The following is a 23,162-nucleotide window of genomic DNA, read 5'->3' as shown; positions in this document are numbered from 1 at the left end:
CCCTCTTTGCACAGTTGTTGAACACATGGCTCTTGACTTAAGACAAACCATCTCACCATAGTATTAGTCGCCCATTCTTAAAAGGAATAAAATCCTTCATACCCTATGTACAGTCTATGTTCTCACACACTGCTGGGGCCTTTTCAAAATTACAGAGTCTGCTATAGTTTTATATAGTGAAAGCTCACTACAATGGGCACAATCTGTGTCAAAACTAGACTTTGGATTTCCTACAGTCTGTCATAGACATGAAAGATATCGCATCCACCTTATTGAATGTGCAATTCAATGCGCTGGTAATAAGGTTGAAGGGATATATGTCATATTTATGATTAAGTATCTTCCGCCAAACTCTAAATAAGTTCACTATTCTTTAATTCAGGTTTTTCAAGCAGAAGAAATACCCAAATTAAAGCTTCATTCCATGTAATATTTAAATATCGTAGGACTATCAGTAAATTATGCATAAATCTAGAAACAGTTGAGGATGTCAAATCCAGATCATTCCTAATAAAGTTTTGTATTATATGCTGTATTCAGTATCACCACCATATTATTACAACTACAGGCTTTATAATAAACACTAGTTATTCTAAAAATAGTGTTTCTACTGAAGCTTGATTTATTAAAAGTGCAGATACATTTTAAAATGTTGTCTTCAATTTTGTTAACAGACACAAGACACAAAGGCCCGTATTTATACTTTTTTTAGCGCCGCATTTGCGCCGCTTTTTGACGCAAAACGGCGCAAACCTACAAAATACAATGGTATTTTGCAAGTTTGCGCCGTTTTTGCGTCAAAAAACTACGCAAATGCGGCGCTAAAAAAGTATAAATACGGGCCAAGATATCTAAATGTTTGACCCTGTATATGAAAGTTGAAGGGGCCGTTGCATTATACACCTTCCAAATATACAAAAATTCCTCTTACCACATAATCTGTAGACTGATTGTAATCTCTCTCCTTATGTCACAGCATTTGCACTTAGTTGAGAGATGTGTGGTAAGTCAAACAGATTTTGAGACCTCACTGGCTATGAGACAAGTATAAAATGGTACATTTTGCAACTCTTTCTGTTTTAATTTCCAGCTTAAAGCAATTTGTTTCTGTTTCTTTGTAAGAATCTTGATTTGACTTTTTTTAGAATTTGTTTTTTAAGAAATTATTTTTCAAATAGAAAGATAGTGCAGTTTGCCCGCGTTAGGAAACCTAGTGAGGTCAGATCAAAGCTATTAATAGAATTGGGAAAAATCAGTATACTTATAGGAGAGGAGCCTAAAATAGGGGGGATTTTCTCATTTATTTAAAGATTAAAGACAAATTATACACATACAAGGGAAATAAGCAGCGGCGCCAGAAGGCATTCCACTTGTAATCCATTTTGTGTGTCTATTCTTTTTGTAAGACCTCTATCTGCTACCATGCATCCTCTACTCCAGGTATTAGAGGGCAATGCAATCAAAAATCTTATAAGACCCTCTAGTATGTTTAAAATGATGTCTAACAAAGAATGGGCCAATCTACTCTGTCAAGGGCCATAAGGAAGTAAATAAAAGCTGCATAAATTGGTTAATTCTTAGCTTTACTCTATTTCTCTGCCAAAACTTGTATTACTCTATTTCAAAAATCTGGTTGTACAAATGGTAAAAAAACTTGATCTGATACTAATTTTTACAAATACTCGAAAAGGTATTTAGAGAACAGCTTTGTTATAGAATATATATTTGTAAATACCTTTGAAGGAATGACCTTGCTCCTTTCTTATAAGGTGTCACAATAATACTTTCCTTCCATGAATTTGCGAAAGTGCCAGTCTCAAAATCATTTTAAAAAGGCAAAATACAAATTTACCCCATTAAATACAGTACTTTTTCAGACATTAATAGGGATGTCATCTGGGCTGAGCACCAATGTTCTTCTTGCATTTGTACTAATAGCTGCTAACAATATGTTAAAGGTGGAAAATATGGAAACATGACTCAGATCAGCTCTGTTTCCATTGCTAGCATAAAAGGTAGAAATATAATGAATCCATACATTTTCTGAACTCATGATAGCATGTCTTTAAGTCTTATTATCCGTGCATACTGCTATGATTTTCCAAATGTTTTAAAAAAGTCTTTCCTTAGCAATAAGCTAATACCACACTCTATCCTTGTTTATCTTAATTTTGCTTCTACAGTAGTTCTGCAATTGCTCAATTCCAACTACATTTGTTGGGAGATAATGTTTATTTATTTTAATAGTTTTATTAATCCTAACAAAACACAAGACTTTCTTGTTTATTTGAGTATTTTCTACCTGTACTTTGTTTTTACTCTTACATATCACTGAAGTTAGTCTTGAGTCAATAAACTTATACGATTTCAACCCTTTAATCTCAATATTCTGGATAACATAGTCCATGATGTCATTAATCATGTTGTAGTCATCAGGATATTACTGTATGGGGCCAAAATATATGACCCCTGTGATTATCAGTTAAGACTATATTTCCATTTTATTTCCAATTCATACTCAATAGAACCTTATTGAAAGGCTGGCAACTGTCTTCACTATAAATGGTTATAACAATCTTGTTATTCCTGAAGGATATAAAAGAGTTAATTGAATATACAAAATTGTCAATTATAGAGTTATTAACACCATCTCTCTGTGCAAAGTTTGGATCATTATCTTCCTACAGGAAGCAGTTAACAGGACCGATTTGAAGTACTTTTTTCTAAAAATGATGATCCTCATCTGCCTTGCATATTTTATGGAAAATCCTTTCAGAACTTTTCCATGCTTATTCTGCCTCTTTACGTTTATTCCTGAAGGCATTCATTAACAGCTGCATACTTTTACATTTACACAACCACAAGTAAAGAAAATTTAGTAATCTTCCTTTTCCAACAGTTCTGAAATTAGATCAAGTAGAACAATTATCAGTTTATCATAGTGTTTGCCTGGTGGAAGGCACATGTTAAAAATAAAAACACTGCAGTATTTCCTTACATCATCACATGCAAATTAATTTTGTATGCCCAAACTATTCTAATTATTGATGTTTACTGGCTCATAATTGCATACATTAGGCCTCATTATGACTTTGGCGGTCTTTTCGGAAGACCAACGTGGTGGCGGTCACCAAAAGACCGCCATATCGGTGGTAAACCGACTGCCATATTACAACTCATACCATGAAGCCCGCCAAAAAACAGCCACAAATCCGACACTGCCAGGAGACAGGAGAGACGGGAAAGATGCGGTTCCACAACCAGCACCACCAGCCAGACACAATTCCACCCACCAGATTACGACCCACAAATCACTACAGCGGTTCTTTCATGGTGGAAAACTATTGGCGGTGCAAACCACTGTGCTCAGTAACCACTACTGTCAGAACACCATATTGGACAGTTTGAGTACCCCACACCTGATACAAATACCCACACCAGACACCTACTCACTGCCCTATATAACACAAACACACACAACCCACAATCCTTTGCTACAAAATCGAATTTCATAGACACCGTGGGCTCAGATACACATTTTACCCAGCACACACAACACAACTGCACTTCCAACACAAACACACATAACGAGCACACACACACCACAAGTGTTCATCACCCACTATGCACCACCCACACCCCATCAATCACCCTACATTGTACCCTTACACACACACCACCACCCCCCACCCACAATACAAGCAGTACCATGTCCCCACAAAAGCACCCACGGTCCACAGACAAGGAGTTGAGGGTCATGGTGGATGAAATTGTGAGGGTACAGCCACAACTGTTTTGCGCACAGATCCAGCAAACCTTGATTGCCATGAAAATGGAGTTGTGGCAGAGAATAGACGACAGGGTCAACTCAGTAGGCAGCATCCACGCACAAGGGAGGACATCAGAAAGAGGTTGAGCAACCTTAGGGGGAAGGTACATTCCATGGCATCACAACACCAGATTGCCGTGCACAAGACTAAAGTTAGGCCCTCACCGCCTCCCCCACAGATCACATCTTGGAAGGAGAAGGTCTTGGACATTCTGCATCCCGAGGGCCTGACTGGAATACCTGGCGAGATGGACTCTGGTAAGTACACACAACTTCCATGTCTCACAATTGTTGTGTCCTGCATGCTTCCTCACCACCCAAGTACTCCCCAATGTACTGCATGCCTCACTACACATCCCACCCATCCACCTAATGCACCTCTCCTGCGTGCCACACCTCCACCCAGCCCAACTGCGCACACAGCCCTTGGCAAAGGCACAGATAGCATTGGCTAATACTATCACTACTACTCCCACAATGCACTAGCCCATCTACATGAATACCTGGAATGTGCACATCACATCACAACTCTTCCATGTATGAATATTGGACTAGATATAGCAACTAGATGCTACGGCTGAGGACCACTACATGGCAATAACAGCAATGCAATGGACTATCATAATGGCAAACATGGTTAAGCATAGCTACAGCTCTGTGGCTAGTCCAATTGGCCACTAATCAGGATCCAAAACCCATAAAGCCACACACTATGGCATGGAATGTAAGATGGCAGGCTCCCTGCACATGCACAACCTGCACAGACAGGACAATTAACCTTGCCTACTCTCATACCCTCCTCCCACTGGGGCACCATGCTGCTATGTTCAGCCATTTTCCACTCACAATTACCAAGCCTGAATAGTCCCTAGCTGACAGTGCAGAACAGTCATGTGAACTATCAGTCAGTACCAGTAACCACACACACACTGAGAGTAACTAAACTTTAATGACACCAATCTAAATGGAGTATGGTACACATGTCACAGATGACTATCTACCACCAATGGTATGCTGTGCAGCATCTGTCATTGTCATTTCTTGGAATCATGTCAAGCCACTGTATACATATGATAAAGAGATAACCAAACACACCTTCAATATGTGACTCCCTCTCTCACTCCATCCACAGGTACCCCTGCCAGTACCACCATGGAGAGGATACCAGAGACTGCCAGTCCACCTCAGGGTGAAGGTCCCAGTGAGGACAACACGCCTTGATGCCTGGACACTGACGACCTACCTGGCCCATCTGGGACACCTGGTCAGTGTATGACTCCCTGCCTCACCCTGCCTACATCAATCCCCCCCAACCCTGTGGCTTCTACATCACAGTCAACCGTTCGTCCCCAAACCTGTGTCCCACGGACAGATCAAACTATTGTGTGCCCCACAGTACAGGGACCTGAGTAAACCCCTCACAACCCAGACAATGAAGGTCCTGCAAACACTGGGATTAGGCACTCCATGCCAGGGGCACAGGCACATGGGGGCAGGGGGTGTGGGAGGGAAGCTGTGGACCAGAGGATGGAACCCCCAAGGGACTCGACTGACCAGGAAACCATCTCTCAAGTCCTGGAACATACCAACAATCCCAGGACAGGATGAACCAGATTATCACCATGTGGGGGGAAAACCAAAAGCTGCAGAGGGAATACCACCAGGAGGCCACGCAACAGTGGCAAGCTCACAATGCCACCATGGCTGACATTGTAGGGGTGCTGAGGGCTATCAACACTACCTGCATGCTTCCTCCACCCACCAGCAGTCCCCTTCCGCTAGCAACATGACATCTGAGCCATCCACATCAGTGGCAGCTAGTGAAATGGAGTCCCTTCTAGGAGAACCACAACAATCAAACACTCCTCTATCTGTACCTGAAGAACTCCCCTCCAAACGTGAAAGTCCACTGCCAGGAAGTGTCTGTCACCTGATTTGTCTCCCTTGTGTGCCACTGAGACACCCTGTTGACTGTTCAATTACATAACTCCATCTTCCCAATGCCATTTGGATACTGTACCTGTGCAATCAACAGCTGTACCACCTACTCTGATGATTCCGTCTACCATGACCTCACTCCTCACCTCTTGGACCATGTATGAACAATATATTTGTTGTCACCAATTCATTGTATGCACAATAAACACCATTGGAACACAGCTATTGTATATGTGTCTTCATTACAAAATCAACAAAAGTCATGATTGCTAAATGTGATATGGTAATGCACCCCCTACATCCAACAGGCAGTGTGATAGACAGCAGAAGGAGGCATACTCAGCAGAAGACACAGTACAACATATATGTCCCAGGACACATGTCAGACAGTCAAAAACTCCTGGCCCACACAAGAGTATAGTCAGTATTCCAACCTTCAAAAAGACAATGACAGAGTACGATCAGGAAGCACACAGATGTTGTGCCCAGTGCAGAATACCTCCTAACCAGGCCCCCCCCAGAGTTTACCAATACAATGCCAGTCACAGATAATTAATCATAAATCACTGTAGCTGCCATCTGTCTTTTGCAACCCTCAATTCTCAAATCATTTATCAATGGCTCGTGACTATGAATGCCTCAAGCCATAGGTAGCAGAGGCACATATTTCTTTACCACCGTCAGTAGGTGAAATGCCATGAGAACAGAGGAATGCAGCAAGCATAGCTCAATACTGGTCTGTACATTGGAGATGTGTATCTAGGTAACTTCAGTGAGTACACTTGTTAGATCTGAGACACTTTTACTGTGCACCTTACATTCAATCAGACAACTCCACCTACACACATATAGGGATAGGACCACATTACACCCTCACTGATGAGTCAACTCAGGAGGACTATTGTCAGCAAATCATGTGGATATACAACACTTGTTAACCCACACTCACCATACCTATATGTCACTGGAAGTACTGATTGATGAGCTCAGTCCTAGAGTCAGCTGCACGTTCCTCCTCTGCCTCCTCATCATTTTCCATGTCAACATTACCAGCCACTAGTCCAGCTGTATCACCCTTATCAGTTAGCAATGATACTTGGGGGCATATTTATACTCCGTTTGCGCCGAATTTGCGTCATTTTTTTTTTATGCAAATTCGACGCAAAACGAACTCCATATTTATACTTTGGCGTTAGACGCGTCTAGCGCCAAAGTTCATGGAGTTAGCGTAATTTTTTTGCGTGAACACCTTCCTTGCGTTAATGATATGCAAGGTAGGCGTTCCCGTCTAAAAAAATGACTGCGATGCTATTGCGTCGGATTTATACTCCCGGGCAAAAATGACGCCCGGGAGTGGGCGGGTCAAAAAAACCCACATTTGCGCCGGATTTTAGCGCCTGGGTCAGGGCAGGCGTTAAGGGACCTGTGGGCTCAGAATGAGCCCAGAGGTGCCCTCCCAAGCCCCCAGGGACACCCCCTGCCACCCTTGCCCACCCCAGGAGGACACCCAAGGATGGAGGGACCCACCCCAGGGAAGAGAAGGTAAGTTGTGGTAAGTATTTTTTTATTGATTTTTTTGTGGCATAGGGGGGCCTGATTTGTGCCCCCCTACATGCCACTATGCCCAATGACCATGCCCAGGGGACAGAAGTCCCCTGGGCATGGTCATTGGGCAAGGGGGCATGACTCCTGTCTTTGCTAAGACAGGAGTCATTTCAATGGGGGATGGGCGTCGTAAAAAAATGGCGCAAATCGGGTTAAGACGTTTTTTTTGCCTCAGCCTGACTTGCCCCATTTTTAGACACCCAAACGCCATTTTTCCCTACACCGGCGCTGCCTGGTGTACGTGGTTTTTTTTCACGCACACCAGGCAGCGCCGGTCGGCTAACGCCGGCTAACGCCATTCAATAAATACGGCGCCCGCATGGTGCTTCAGAATGGCGTTAGCCGGCGCAAATTTTTTGGGCGCAAAACTGTGTTAGCGCAGTTTTGCGTCAAAAAGTATAAATATGGGCCTTGACGTCTCGGGGCTAGATTGTGGAGCATGCAGCATACTACTATTATCTGGCATCTTTTTAGGGGCGAGTAGAGGAGGGCACCTCCAGATAGGTCCAGGCACCTGAATCTGACCTTCAGGAGGCTAAATGTTATTTTGATTACACGCCTCATCCTCCCGTGGGCATCATTGAAATTGACTTCCCCATCCGTGGCAGGGTAGCTCACTGGTGTCAACTACCAGGGAAGGTTATGATATCCAGAGTCACCTGTGTTAAAAAGATGTATGACCAGTGAAATAACAGGTACAGCGACAGGGTATAATGTGATGACAGGTGCCATAACAGTGAAACACCTTTAAATGCATACATATATTAAGGAACCAGGCCCTCTCTGAGTGTAGTCGTGCTACCATGTGTAGGACATTGCTGTTCCTCAAAATAAAGGAGTCATGCACAGATCCAGGAAACCTGGCTGTGACCTGTGAGATTTACTGGTCCGCCAGACACACCACCTGAACATTTACGGAGTGGTAATTTTTCCTGTTCCTATGCACCTCTTCATTGGTACTGGGAGGGACCAGGGCTTTATGGGTGCCATCAATGGCCCCTATCATGATGTGTCCCACATCATGAAAGTCAGCCCTCACATAGGCCAAATCCTCACGTTTGGGGAACCTGATTTAGCTGTCCAGGGGTTTCAACAATGCACACAGTACATCCTTTAACACAAGACTGAACATGGGCTGTGACATTCCTGCTGTCAAGCCCACCCCACCATATTCTGAAAGAAGCCTGTGGCAAGAAAGTGTAGCACTGACAGGACTTGTACTGTGGGAGGGATGGCATAGGGATTGCTTATGGCTGGTAAGAGATCAGGCTCCAACTGTGTACATAGATCCATGATACTGTGACAATTCAGACGATAGGTCTGGATGATATGCCTGTCCTCCATGGTTGCAAGGTCAACTAGTGGATGGTACACTGGTGGTTGTCTCATTCTCCTCATGGCAGGATATCTAGGTAGAGAGGAGAGAATGTACAGTGAGTAATGCACTTGACACATGTAAGCAGAACATGTCAAAATAGCACACACCTAACACTGTAAGACTGCTGACATATACTATAATGGGCATGCTGACTCACTTTGAACACCAGCCCTGCAGCACAATGCTGAACCTGTAAGTTACATAGGACACACATCACATGTGTAATGTACCATATGTGGTAGACTGTGCTGTTCTGCACTGATCATTACAAAAGTAATGGGATATTCCTATATCGTGCCACCACTTGTGTGCCACTCTTATCTAAGCAAGCCCATCAAAAGATATACTGCCACATCACGTCACTGTGTAATGCATGACACATTTCTGTGCGCTACCATGATGGCACAATATAGAGTTACTCCACAATTTGGCCAAATATGTGTATGGCACACTTATATTGGCACATCATTGCATGATATGGGTACAAAATGGCAGATGCCTGTCCTGCAGCACTGGACAGTTGGAAGTGATCTAAGTCCGCTAGCGTATGTTGTCATGGCGGTAGGCGGTCGCAACCTCCGTGCAACTTGTCATTGGTTAACATTGCTGCCTATGGGCGACTGGGGCCAATGGCGACGACTGCCGGTGGTGATGTTCCTGTACGTGGCGGCCATGACTGCCATTTTCAGTAGCCTTGCTCACTTGACTCCTGACACTGTTGCTAGCAAGACCTCCACCACCTCAGCTGCTGTGAACTGTCTCTGGGAGCCATCATGCTACATCCTGCAGGTGATAGGGCCCCAGCCTTCACCCCAGAAGGAGAACCTTGTGGAAGGGGTCCTACCCATATACGGACAGCTGTATGGGGTACCAGAGGATCAGGTGAGCACAATGTCATAGTCATGTGTGATAAGGGTGCGTGTGACAGTGAATGGGGTAAGCGTACTGGTGAGGGAGTATATGCATGCAGAGCACATAAAGTGAAGGCATGTGGGCAGAATGGATGGGTATGTGTGGGCACTTGGTGAGTCAGATGTGTATAGGGCACTCCGGTTGGTATGGTGCCAGTGTACATGACTTTCTCCTCTTGTTTGTCGCATCCCTGCAGGTGAACGCAAATCAGAAGAAAAGGATCTGGCTTGCCATCACCAAGGAAGTGCAGACCCTGGGGGTCCACAGCCGGCAGAGCACCCATTGAGGCAAGCGGTTGGAGGACCTGAGATACTGGGCCCAGAAGACCATGAAGGCCAAGCTGGGGATGTCCTCCAAACAAGGGAAGGGTGCCTGTTGAAGCCTGACCCCCTAATGGCCCGCATTTTGAGATTGACCTACCCTGATGTAGATGGGCATTTGAGGGCGGCACAGCAGCCACAAGGGGGTGAGTACTGACTGTATCCTGGCACTTGGCTAGGGTTGTATGGGGTTAGCTGCCTCACTGTAGCTTATGTGATAATGCAGTCAATGCAATATGTATGTAGACTTGGAGGAAATGGGTAGTAACCACCCAGTCTGAGTGCTAGTTGTAGATGTGTTTTGATGGTTTGCTGTCAGTGGATGTACATCTCCCATATCCAGACTTCTCCATGTCTGCATTGTGGAGATGGACTAATCTCATTGGCACATGTGTGACTCCATCCTGCCTTTACTATGGATGTGAGCTTATGTATCGCCCTACCCAGTGAGTATGACCTGCTCCATCCCTCTGCATTTGGGAATTTGTGCCTGTAAGGTGTCAGTCCATTCCCGTCTGTATAGCACACCTGGTCATGCAACTGTGTGACTCACCTTTTATCACTGGGAGTACATACATCAAGTACTGGTTATGGTATTGACTCCATATGAGACAGCCATTACATTTCCACCACATATATGGTCTGTATAGGACTGGACTGATGGCTTGATAGTTGTATCCCCGTATATTGGTAATCAGCTATCTATTGGGTATGTGAATGTTGCTAAAGTTGGGTCATTTGATTTGCACCTTTGATTTGGTCTGATTGCAATCCTCATGCATTTCTAAGTGCTAGACTTGTGGGGATGAGACCTTGAACCCAATAGGATAGTACTAGAGGTGGTAAGTACCTAGGCAGACCTTGTCATTGTGAAAATGTAATGTAAATGACATGTGTGCCAATGCCCTAGCAATTACAGTGCAACATAGCTTATATGCTGCCTACATCATGTCTCAATGCTTACTTGGGGGCCCATTTGATTGAGTGGGACAATGTCTGCTACCCTTGGCCTAGCTGAAGAGGGGAATTAGGACAGAATTTGGTATTGTATAACCTATGAGATGTTGATGTGACATGAATGTTGTGTTTACTCTTCTGAGGCTGCCCTACGTAGTTGTGGGATGTGTTTTCAGTGCAAAGGCAGTGGTGTTGGTCCATGTATGCTTAATGCTTACATTAATTTATCTTCTGAGATGTGTGTTGTCTGGACTTAGGTACAGGTATCGACTATTCAGGAATGGTGTGAGGGAGGGTGGTGTAATCATGTTGTGAAGTCCTATGGGTGAAACTGGATGTGTGGTGGTATTGCATGTGGACCATGATGTCATATGTGTGTTCCAGAGGTTCATCAGTTGTGACACTGCACTCAATGATTGTGTATGGATGTGTAATACGTGCAATATGGGCCATTGTAGATGCACTTAGATGTATGAATAGTTGTGATATATATGTGCTTGTTGTCTGCAGATCGTCCTCTGTGATTGGGTCAGACTAATCATATGCCTGTACCCCACACTTGTATTGTACACAACTGATGTCACCTGTATGGGTGTGTCACTTGCAGTGGCTTAATCAGTTCTTACATCCGTTTTGGCATTACTGTACAGAATGTTATGTCAGCCATGTAATGTGGCAGGCAGATGCTGTGTGGTGTGTGAGTGGAGTAGTCTTCAGCATCATGGATATTTTACAAAGGACATGGACTGATAACCTGTTGTAGCTGCACAGACCTGATGTGTTTTGTTCAGTCAGCTGCACTTCCAATGGGTGATTGGAGCAGGGAGAGGTACGATGTGAAATCAGGGTGACATCGGTACTGTATCCAGGGCATGATGTCCATGCAGACATGGCTATGGTGGTGATCATGTGGATTACTCCAGTCGTGCTGACTTACTTGGATGTAGAAGTAGGTGTGAGGGTTAGCATACAGGGGTAGGTAGTGGTGACAGGTTGTGACATGATGTAGGAAATGTGTACTGGCACCTGAGATAGCTTAGCCAGGATATGTATTCTGACAGATGTGCATGTTTAAATGTGCGTATGTGAGCTATATGTTAACCCTCTCTCTCCCTATCTCTCTCTCTCCCTCCTTCTCTGTCTATTTGTGTGCATCAGCATCAGCAGGTGAAGAAGAAGGGACAAAGGCGAGTGGGTATGCAGCAGGCCACGGGACCCGGAGTGCTGCTACCAGTGACAGGGAGGGACCAAGTGGTATAGAAGGCGAGGGGAGTACCATGGGGAGACCGGATCATCTACGTCATCTTCGGAATCCTCCTCAAATGTACACTCTCTGGTGATGGTAGACCCTTCTGGGACCACCCAGCACCATCATTGTCCACCACCTCCTTACTACCACCGCCCTCCCTGTAGCTCCCCACCCAGTTGCCTGTGCCCGCTCACCCAGGAGGATGGGTGTCTCCTTCACATCAGGCACCTCGGCCCCCGCCCCTGTCAGCCCTGCTGTCCTCAGTGAAGAGGCTATTGACCTCCTGAGGTCGATCTCTGTGGGTCAGTCGACCATCGTGAATGCCATTCAGGGATTGGCAGCTCAAGTCCAGCACAGCAATGCGTTCCTGGAAGGCATTCATGGTGCACTGGCTAGTCTACAGAGATTCTTTCAGGCTCTGGCCTCCACACTGACGGCAGCCAGTCACCCTTTGTTTACCGTCCCCCGTCCACCTCCCTCTTCCCAATCCAAAACCCTTCTCCCCAAACCCAGCAAAAGCACACAGACACACAAGCATGCATCCACCTCAACAGCCAAGGGTACCACTGACAAACACAAGCACCACAAGACCCACCACTGGCATACACACAAACAACGCCCCCTCCTGCAGACACACTAACATCCACTACCTGCACAGACTCCTCACTACCCCCTCCTTCACAGACACTACACCAGACACACCTGCAGCCATCACACCAGCAATCACTGATCCAGCCACAACTCCTATCTTACCTAGAGTCACCACAATAGCAGACCTGCAGACATCCACCCCAGTCACCACATCCGCAGCTACCACACCACCGACACCCCCACATGTAGCACATCTTCATACCTGCAGACACAACCCCAACAGACAGTCAACCATCCAGCATGGCATCTCCCAGCACCTTCTCCCCCCTCCTCCCAAGACACTTAAATGCCCGCCACTCTCACCCACCCAACAAACACCCAGCACCCACAAGCATTCCTCGCATGCACTTGCACACAAGACATCCACACCAACACCTCATATAACCACTCCCTCTACCTCCACTCCCAAACCTTTTTGCCATGACCGCCCTTGTGTGTCTAAGAAGGTGTTACTCTTGGTGTTTTCCCTGTTCCCTACTTCTCTCCCACACCGTGATACCCCAAACAGTCTGTGTCCCTCCCCAAGTCCAGACCTTCCGCCTCCAAATCCTCCCCTCTCCCTTGCTAGTACTCATGACCCCACCCCTGCCAAGAAGTCAATCCCTCCCAAGACCAAGCCCAAAGACCCCCCTCCCAAACCCAAGCTAAAACCACCCCCCTCAGACCCACTCAATCCCTGAGGTGCCTGCCTGCCCCCTTGATGCCCCAACCCTGTGAAGGTCATATAGCAGTCAGGAGTCATGTAGTGGCACACAGAAGTGCCATTTGTGCCTTTGGCACTTTGAACTGGTCAATGGCCTTTCTTATTGTAAATACTTATTTTTATAGACCCATATTTAAGACTTTAATACATCTGGCCCAACCTGTTGTTGGATTCATGGTAACATACTTGTCCTGCCTTTCTTTCCACATGGCTGTTTTGTTTTTGGCAGCTTTGGTTTGTGTGTGTTAGGCAAGCTTTTGTGCCTGGGCTGCATGTGTGGGTGTGGCCCTGCTATTTTCCCGCTGTCATGCCTGTGTATTGTGTGTAGGATATGTTTGTGTTTGGTACATGCATGTGTGTAGATAAATTGTGCAGTGTTTGAGTTGACACGTGTAATAGTGGTATTGTGTGCCCTTGTGTGGTTGTAGTGTGTGCTTCAGTGTGTGTGGTAATAAATATGTCAGATGCGTTGTGTGTTGTGTTAATGTCGTATGACGTATGCTTCGTTGTATGGCCGTATGATTTTGTATATTGGTTGTCAGATGTGGAGGTGTGTAATGAAATTGCTTGCTGAGGCATTTGTGTAGTAGTGGCTGTGGTGTCATTGTGTGAACCGGTGCTGTTGTGTATTGTTATGTTAGACTGTGCCAGTGCTGTGTGTCTGTGGGCTGGTGTGTGTATTGCACATGTGTGTTGGCCGTGGTGTATGTAGTATGGGTGTGCATGTGTGTAGTTTGGTTGTGTGTGAGTGTGTATGTGTGTGTGTGTGCGCATATAGGTGTGTGGTTACATGTGTGTGTGTTGCCATCGCAAGTCATCTCCGACGTGTTTGTTGTGTGTGCGTGTGTACTTTGGGTTTTCCCTACCTTATCAGGTAGGTGTGTGTACTCACAGTTGTTGTCTTTGTCGCTGGTTCCTGAGTAGTTGTGCAAGCAGGAGTAGTGGGAGAAGTTCCAGTTCAAGTTCAATAGCTGCTCCAGACAGGTATGTGTTCCAGAAGGTGGGGGTTTCCTTTTATAGAGTTGGTGTCCTCCAGGGTTTTGCTGGTGGTGCAACCGCGGCGGAAACCTTGGGTGTGCAGCCTCGTAATATGTCTTTTGGGAACATGGTGCCCGCCGGCCTGAAGGTGGCTACCGCCATCCATGGCAGCATGACCAGACTGGCAGTACTGGCGGTAGTTTGGCTGTCTTCTGTTGGGAAGACCACCATGGTCATAATTTGGCGTCTTCTCCGTCGGCCTATTGACGGTACGACCACTGCTGCCGATATGGCGGTCCTGGTACTCCCAAACTCATAATGACCCCCATACTCTGTGGAATGTAAAATAGCCACTACACCTTAGAATTTATTGCTGCCTTAGATGTTACCAAATAGTATAAAACCTGAATTCAGAGCATTGCAATAACAGCTTCAGGCACACTATTGCAGCTTTTAGTTGAGAGACAAAAGCACCTTTACTTGTGCCTACAAAGAAAGCTGATGCATTACATGAAATTAAAGATACATCACACCTAGTATAATTTTTAGGGCAATGATTTATTTTATTAGCGCTTATAACTGCTGGAAGCCAAATTCAAATATGTTAATCCTCAATGTTTCTTTCTGGGTTTTTAACAATATTCAACAATATCAACAATCTTTCTTGTAAACTTTCTTGGGCTTGGTCAAGAAAGGTTCCAGTGCTGCATGCTTGCAAACATATATTTGTGATAAAAATGAAAGCACTAGCAAGGGTACAATATTTGCATACTTCCTTGGAATTACATCAATAACCCAGCACATAAAAGATGTAGGGGCAGATTTAAGAGCCCCTAGAGCCACCTTAGTGCCGTCATAGCGTTATTTTTTTACACTAAGGTGGCACTAAAGTGGCATTTTCCCCATACCATATTTACAAAGGGTTTGTAAACCCTTGTGCCACATTATGCCTCTGCCAGGCATAATGTATGCAAAGGGGGCGCTCTCCCAATAGGGGGGGCTGTAAAAATGGCACAAAGAAATCTAAGTGATTTCCTTGAGCCATTGTTTTTACACTTTTAATGCCTGCTCAGAGCACATCAATTTGCACATGTTGCTACATAGCTTATGTTTGATGTGATATTTCTATTATCCACTAAGGCATTAAGAACTGCTAATATCATTCTTAAAATACGGTCTGAGTTGTCAATGGGTGTCTTCATTAGAGTCAAAATGGAACAGATAACCCACTGTAGTGTGTAACATCTCTGAAACTAAAACAGTCCCCTGTGTGACAACTATTTTTTCAGGGAAATAATTAGGGTAACATTTTAAATAATTTAATTTGTGGATTCATGGTCAATAGGAGTAATATTGACTGGAGTTTTGGTATATATTTAAATAACTTTTGAGGAAAGCCTTTGAACACCACATGGTGAGTGCTAATATCTGGGAGAGTGTAGTTCATTATCATAATACTAACGTTGGGCAACTTGTTCGATTCATCCAATGCAAGTGAATACGTCAGATGATTTATTGAACCTTGTAAGTGTATATTACTACCAGTTTCTAAAAAAGTGGCACCTGCTAGATGGTTTTTAACAACTTTACAATTGCCTAGAGGGTTTCATTGATTTTTTTTAAAACTTGACTCAAAGATTGGATGTTGGTTTATCTCTACTCTTGTAGTTACTCCATTCTTGGGAATTTTCATAGACACTATAGAATCTTGCACTTTTGAAAAACAATTATTGGTGAATTAACGCCTGCTATAATGGAGTGCCTCACACTATTCATTTCAGCTTCAAAACTTTGATCATGTTGTCTTTTCAATGTGATTGTCCAATAGTGAAGTTTTTTAATGGGAATTTCTTAGTAGCCCAGAAGGTCTAATTGAGAATACAGTTGGTATGCCCATGAATATCAAAGCTAGAATATCACCCGTTACCACAATCAGGACAAAATTCTAATCCACAATATTGAAAGGTAAGTAAGAATAGATTTTCTACTCCTAAATCCACATATATTAGGAAATGTGTTTTTTTGTATTGCTAATAACTTAAGCAGTGTTTCACAAAGCTTTGCAAAAAGTGCTCTTTTTTGGGTAGTTTGAACATGAAAAGTTTTGGGGAGATTTGGCAAGTGGATTATCCATAGGCGTCTTTAAGAAGCACTACTGCAAAAACTGCTGAACAGAATTACACAACATTTGTCTGGAAGCTAGATCTTGGACTAGTTTGTGCTATTTAAACTTTAATATCTCAGAAGCTACTGAACGGATTTGCACCAAATCACAAAAAGCAGAATCTGCAAACCAGGATCTAGCTAAGTATAGCCCTACCTAAAGCAGTCTATGGAATATGCATGAGGATTTTGCGATCTGGGACCCTCCCTTTTTTCCCGGCCCCCACTTGAAATATCACCCCAAAACTTTACAAACTATTAAAAAAGTAGCACTTTTTGGAAAGTTTTGTGGAGATTTGTCAAACGGTGCCAAAGTTATTATCAGCATTATAACAAAACACAATTCCAATGGAAATGCTGACCTATGGTGGGTATAAATATATATTCACTGAAAAAAAAGGTTACAGGGACATTATAGTTAGGTTCACGTTTTACCCATAAAAACCCATAGAAATTCAGCAGTTATAGTTAACTATGTTATACTTATGTTTAGAAATGATAACTTGTGGCCTAAAGTTACATAACAACACGAATTATAGTTTCTTCAAACATGAACCTAACTATAATGTCTCTGTAACCTTTGTTTTTTTCAGTACATTTCTGTGTTTTTTTTAACGTAAAGTAATATATAATTACCATATGCTAATACACCACTACGCATGGTCTTTGGCTGTGTGCGGCAAGGGGTTAACTGCAGGGCCTGGTCGGAGCACCCAACTCCACCCTGCACACGGTGGGATTTGGTGTGTGAGTGCATGTATTTTTTTTCATTGTGCCTTGGATCCGCAGATCCTTTGCAAAGTTACACTAGGGGCAAGTTTTGCCCTTGCATGATATCTTAGAGACCCCTCTATATGTAATTTTCACTCCCCCCAAGGCAACCAAGAAAGAAAATGACTAGTGAAGGACTTGCTTTTCATCAAGATCCGTGGCTCCCTGTGGGTGGATCCGCGAAGGATTTGGGACTCTAGATATTCATAATTTTCCTCCCTTAAAAACTCCAAAACAACTGATCAGATTTACACCAAACCACAAAAAGCACAATCTAGCTCTCTGTCAAATTTGGTATAATTCTCTTGAGAGTTTCGGATTGTAGGCATGTCTAAAACTTGCAAAATTCCAATAGATATTGCATGGGAAAAAAGTATTTTGGGACCCCCCTTTTTCTCTGCCCCACACTTGACGAATCACCCCAGAACTGTCCAGACAGCAGGTGAACTAACTTGTGTACTAGTTTCGAAAGTTTCGTCAAGATTCATTAAAAAAAAATGCTTCATCTATGAGAAAAGTTGGTCCTAACTATAACTACCTACTGGCAATCGTCAGTAGACGATATGTATAGATATATATATATACATATATACATACACATTTTCACTACCTATATTGCCTATATTTCCCATATGTGCTAACGGAATGCATGGTGAAGACATCTGCATTGTAAAGGCATGTGTGGCATGCATGGAAAAGGCTGTGTGGTAAAGGATGTTTCATCAATTCCAAAATGAGTGATAGGACAAAAAGCTCCTTCTGCTGCTAACGAGGCACTAGTTTTTGATTTTTTGTTACTGTGGGACTACTACAGGAGTCCAGCTGGACCAGCCATTTAGATATACCTACATTTTTCCAAGAGTTAACCCCTTAATGCCCAACATGTCACACCTTAATTTCTCAAAAATGTCCAGAAAGGTTTACATCATATCACAAAAATCCTCTTTCTGAGTAAAGTTCTGACTTTCTGTCAAATTTAGTGTAATTCTGTTCCAGCTTCCTTTCTGTTTCATAGAGCAGCATTTCCTATGAGAATTGCCATTGGAAATCACACATTTTGGGACCTCATTTTTTCTTGTGCCCACTTTACAGATCAATGTGAAACTTTCCATGAAGAAGCTGAGGTGGACAAACCTTTTTTAGAAAGTTTTCTGCGGATTTGCCAATACAGCGACAAAGTTATTAGCAGAACAAAAAAATCTCTCTTCTTGTGGAAACTGTGTCCTAACTATAAATAAGCAGTATGCCTTTTATATATGTATGTGCATGTGTGTATGTATATAGCTATATATATATATATATATACATATATATATATATAATCACTTAAAAAACAAAGGTTACAGGGACGTTATAGTTAGGCTTACATTTTAAATGTACCAAAACATAGAAATTCACCTGTTATAGTTATAGTTATTTAAAGTAACTATAACTAGTGCTCTAAGGTAACTATAACTCGCGCCCCCACCATGCACAGTGTTTTCACCAAAAAATGTTCTGCAAATATTACATAGATATTATCAATGATGTTATCAAAGATTTCATGAGTGCCGTAATTTGTGGGATAATTAGCAGTGCATGGCGAGGGCGTGCGTTATAGTTAGTGGAAGCCATATAAAAGTATTAGATCTGAGGTAAAGTACTACAGATTAAATGGATATATGGAATAAATATATGAAACTGAGACAGCACACACAACATTTTTTAGAAATGCAATAAAAGTAAGCAGCATTCTCAACAAGTAATTCTGGACCCGTGGCCAGAAGCTGGATATGATGGCCACCCAGGCAAACAATGTGTAAAAAAACAACACCCCTGGAGCGATAGTGAGTATTGTAAGTGAAATATGAATATATTTTGTGAACAACTAAGGTTGTAGATTGAAAGATGGTCAAGCAGGGAAAAAGCCTTAGGCCTTATCCGAAATTTTGCGCACATGGTCAACCAATCTCAAACGTACAATAATAAATTACACTCAAGTCTACACTAGTGTTATAGAAATCTTTGAATCTGCCTCAGATTGTCTTAAATTTGAAAGAGGAGAAGCAATTAATTTAGAATTGGAAATAGCATCCTCTAATTCATAACAAGAGAAACATTTTGAAGGACATTTACTATTAGAAACCTAGAATGAAATTATAAAATGTACGATACAAGATACTACACTCTAACTTATGAGCTAGCCACATGTCATTTGCATAGCTGACTACAGTCCCATGTTGGCCAGTCTCACATACAGTACGAACGCCTGGAGACAGTGAGACATTACGAGCTTTTCTAACGTCATTCCAATTTCCCAATGGTAGATTGTAACAGACAGATGAGGTAAAATCTTTGCTCATTGGTTACAGGAACTCCCTACTCCTAGTGGTGACCTTATACCTACAAATAACATGTGCTTAAATTAAAAGTTAGCCTCATACTTTTTAAATGTTAAAGATGCCATGGTGCAAATTACTCTTGTGCTGAGCGCCTGATGAGTTGCTGTGCCCGAGCAACTCACTGGTGTTGAAGAATGAGGAGAAAAGTGCATAAATGTACTTGCCATCAGATATAAGGTTCAGATAACTGCCCGTGATAAAAAAAGCAAGTACAATCTGAGCTGTATGGGCTACTGCAAAAACAGTAACAAAAACCTGCTGATCTCTTTGGCATTAATTAACAATGACCCTGTGCATTTTTATACTTGATCCTTTGTGTACCTGGAAGACGTCTCAAGCCTTTGCAAGTCTCCGGTATTATTAGACCAAGCTTGCTACAGGTGACACTAAGGTGGACTGCTTCGTTTCAAAGAAACTGAAGCCTAGAAATGAAACAATCAAGTTGTATTTCGTATTAAAGTAATCCAGCTTTGTAACACCCTGAACTGAACTACAGCATGGAAGTTTTCAGATTGAAAATATTGAAAACAGTAAGTAACGAAAGTGACAGAAAGATGGCTTAGAGTGATTAATTGATTTGGTTTCCAAGGATGAAGCACAGATTGTTGACTTTCCTTATTTGGACATTGCATCCCTGAATGAAGGGAGACATTTCCTATTAGTGCAGAGCCAATGCTATTAGATGATACCATTCTGCAACATACCTAATTATATCATCCATGGGTCACAGATAATCATCACTTGCAGTATAATCCTTCATGCCATCATTAGTTTAAACAGAGGGTTCATAGACAAGTCCTATTCTAGAAACCTCTTGATAGGAATGTAGATGCTGATGCAAGGGATGGAGTGCACCACCAGGGACACAAGCCTGTTAATGGTTACTGAGAAGAGTAAGAGAACCATGACATCACAATTCTACTAAGTAAAATCCTGTGAATGGGAACCCCTCTGCTCTACAATTTAAGGTTAAGGAATACCCGAAAGAACGGCGCATGTGACTCTGTTTTTCAGATAAAAGACATCAAAAAACCTGTTTAAATTTAGAAATTTGAAAGACTCCTTCCAAACTTAGCGATCTGCACAAAGGGACCACAGGCCAATGATCAGGAGGGAGCGGCCTGCATGGAGGGGTAAGTGACTGATGTATGGCCCACTAGGCACATCATCACCAGATGATGCTATATTTACAGACTTCGTAATTTAATAAAAATGTAACCATGTGTTTAACATTGAGATAGAACACACCTTACTGTTCTGAAGTTGCATTTTCGAGCTCAAACCGCTCAGTACTCTCTTTATGTAGACTCACAACACAGCTCTGTGGCTTAAAGGTTGCTCAGTGACAGAACTATAAATGTGAATGTGCAACCATGCACAGCAATAACTGAGGCAGAACAGTGGAAGTAGAACATGCACCTGCTCACTGCACTGTCTTTAGGACTGAGCTCATCCTCTAAATGTGAAGGTGAGCAAAGAGGTCAAAAGGACATGCATCCTATTATTTTCAAAGTTCAGAAGGTGTTCAGTAATGTGGGCAACTTGAAGAAATGAAACAACTGATATTTGAACAAAGGTTTGCGATGGTATACTCGACCCTCTCCCACCAAACTCAGAAGACTGGTCAAAGATGGTCCCAGCAAGATACTGAAAACAAACAAGATGAAAAATAAAGAAGGCCTACGACAGAACACTGAGGTGGTCATTATGAACATGGCGGGAAACACCGCACTGCCGGCGGTGGCGGTAACTACCACCCACCGCCATTTTGGTAGTCCCGCCAACAATGGGGGAGGTCACCCTCAGCCCGACAGAAAGGCCCTACCAGCCCACCAAACCCATGAAACACCACAGCGCCATCAGTTCCGGGGCGGGAACCAAGGGAAACACTCACCGGAGGCACACAGGACACGCCGGGGACAAGACGGGTTGGGCCAGTGGGTTCAAACAGGTCAACACAGGAAAGGAAAAGCTTCTTAGGTGCAATTGGAGGGGATTTAGAACCAGGTCTGGGACTGGGGGTTGAGGAAGTGGTAGTACGAGGTATAGGTGTGCTGGAAATGGATGCAGGTGCCTGTTTAGTCTGCTTATGTATGGTGGATGTGTGTGGTGTGGATGAGTGTGAGCGTTTGAGTGTTTTGGGAGGAGGGGGGTGGACACAGTGGAAGAAGACAGGCTGCCAGTGTATGTGGATGTTGTGTGGGTATCTCCAGGTCTGGTGAGTGTACTGCAAGTGTATGTGAATGTAGTTGTGGTGAGTGCAGGTGTGGTGTCTGGGGTGCATGACTGGATGTCAGCTGTGGTGACTGCAAGAATGGGGGCAGCAGCAGTGACTCAGGGTGCAGTGCATGTGGGTGTGCAAGGTGAGGTGACAGACAGGGAGGGGGGGAGGCTGACACAGTGGGGGAGGTGGATGTTGTGTGTGCTTTGGTATGTTGGGTGCGTGCCTGCCTGTGGTGGGAAGTGTGGTGCTTATGTTTCTCAGTGTGCTTCTTGTGTGTTGGACTGTGTGCATGGCTGTCTGAATGTGTGCTTGGGATGGGTGAAGGGAGTGGGGTGTTGGAAGGGGTAGAGGTGGTGGGAGGGGAGACGGAAAGACCAGGGACACTGGCTGCTGTCAAAGAGGAGGCCAGAGCCTGAAAAGATCTCTGTAGGCCAGGCATGGCACCGTGAATGCCTTCCAGTTATGCATTGCATTGCTGCATCTGGGATGCTAGCCCCTGGGTGGTATTCATGATGGTTGTCTGCCCTACAGAGATGGTTCTCAGGAGGTTAATAGCCTCCTCCGTGAGGCCAGCAGGGCTGACTGGGGCAGGGGATGAAATGCCTGAGGCGAAGGAGACGCCCACCCTCGGGCACGGGCAACTCAGTGGGGAGCAACTAGGCGGGTGGTGATGGTATGGGGGTGGCGGAGGATGAAAAAGAATGGGTGGGCCCAGTAGGGTCTGCCACCACCAGGGAGCTGCCATCGGAGTAGGTATCAAGAGTCATTACCTCCAGTGGTAGTTGCCTTCACAGTGGTACTCACCTCGCCCTCCAACCCACTGGTCCCCTTGGTGTTGGTCCACTCTGCCTCCTGGGAACCGTGGGCTGCAGCATCCCCACTCGCCGGTGCCACAGCTCCCTCGTCAGATGATGCTAATGTGCATAGGTACACAAAAGCACAGGGGTGGGGAAACAAAACAAGAAATAAGTATGTCAATTCCAGGAAATCTGTACATGTTGGGACAGCTCAGGCACAAACCCTCATCAGACACAACACATGTTATGAATGTGCCCCTGACTGGTAGGCATGACCCCACAATAGACTACATTCCATCCTGACCC

The sequence above is a fragment of the Pleurodeles waltl genome, chromosome 9 (genome assembly GCF_031143425.1).
Source record: "Pleurodeles waltl isolate 20211129_DDA chromosome 9, aPleWal1.hap1.20221129, whole genome shotgun sequence".
NCBI classification, from domain to species: Eukaryota; Metazoa; Chordata; class Amphibia; order Caudata; family Salamandridae; genus Pleurodeles; species Pleurodeles waltl.
Note: the sequence above shows the minus strand (reverse complement) of the source record.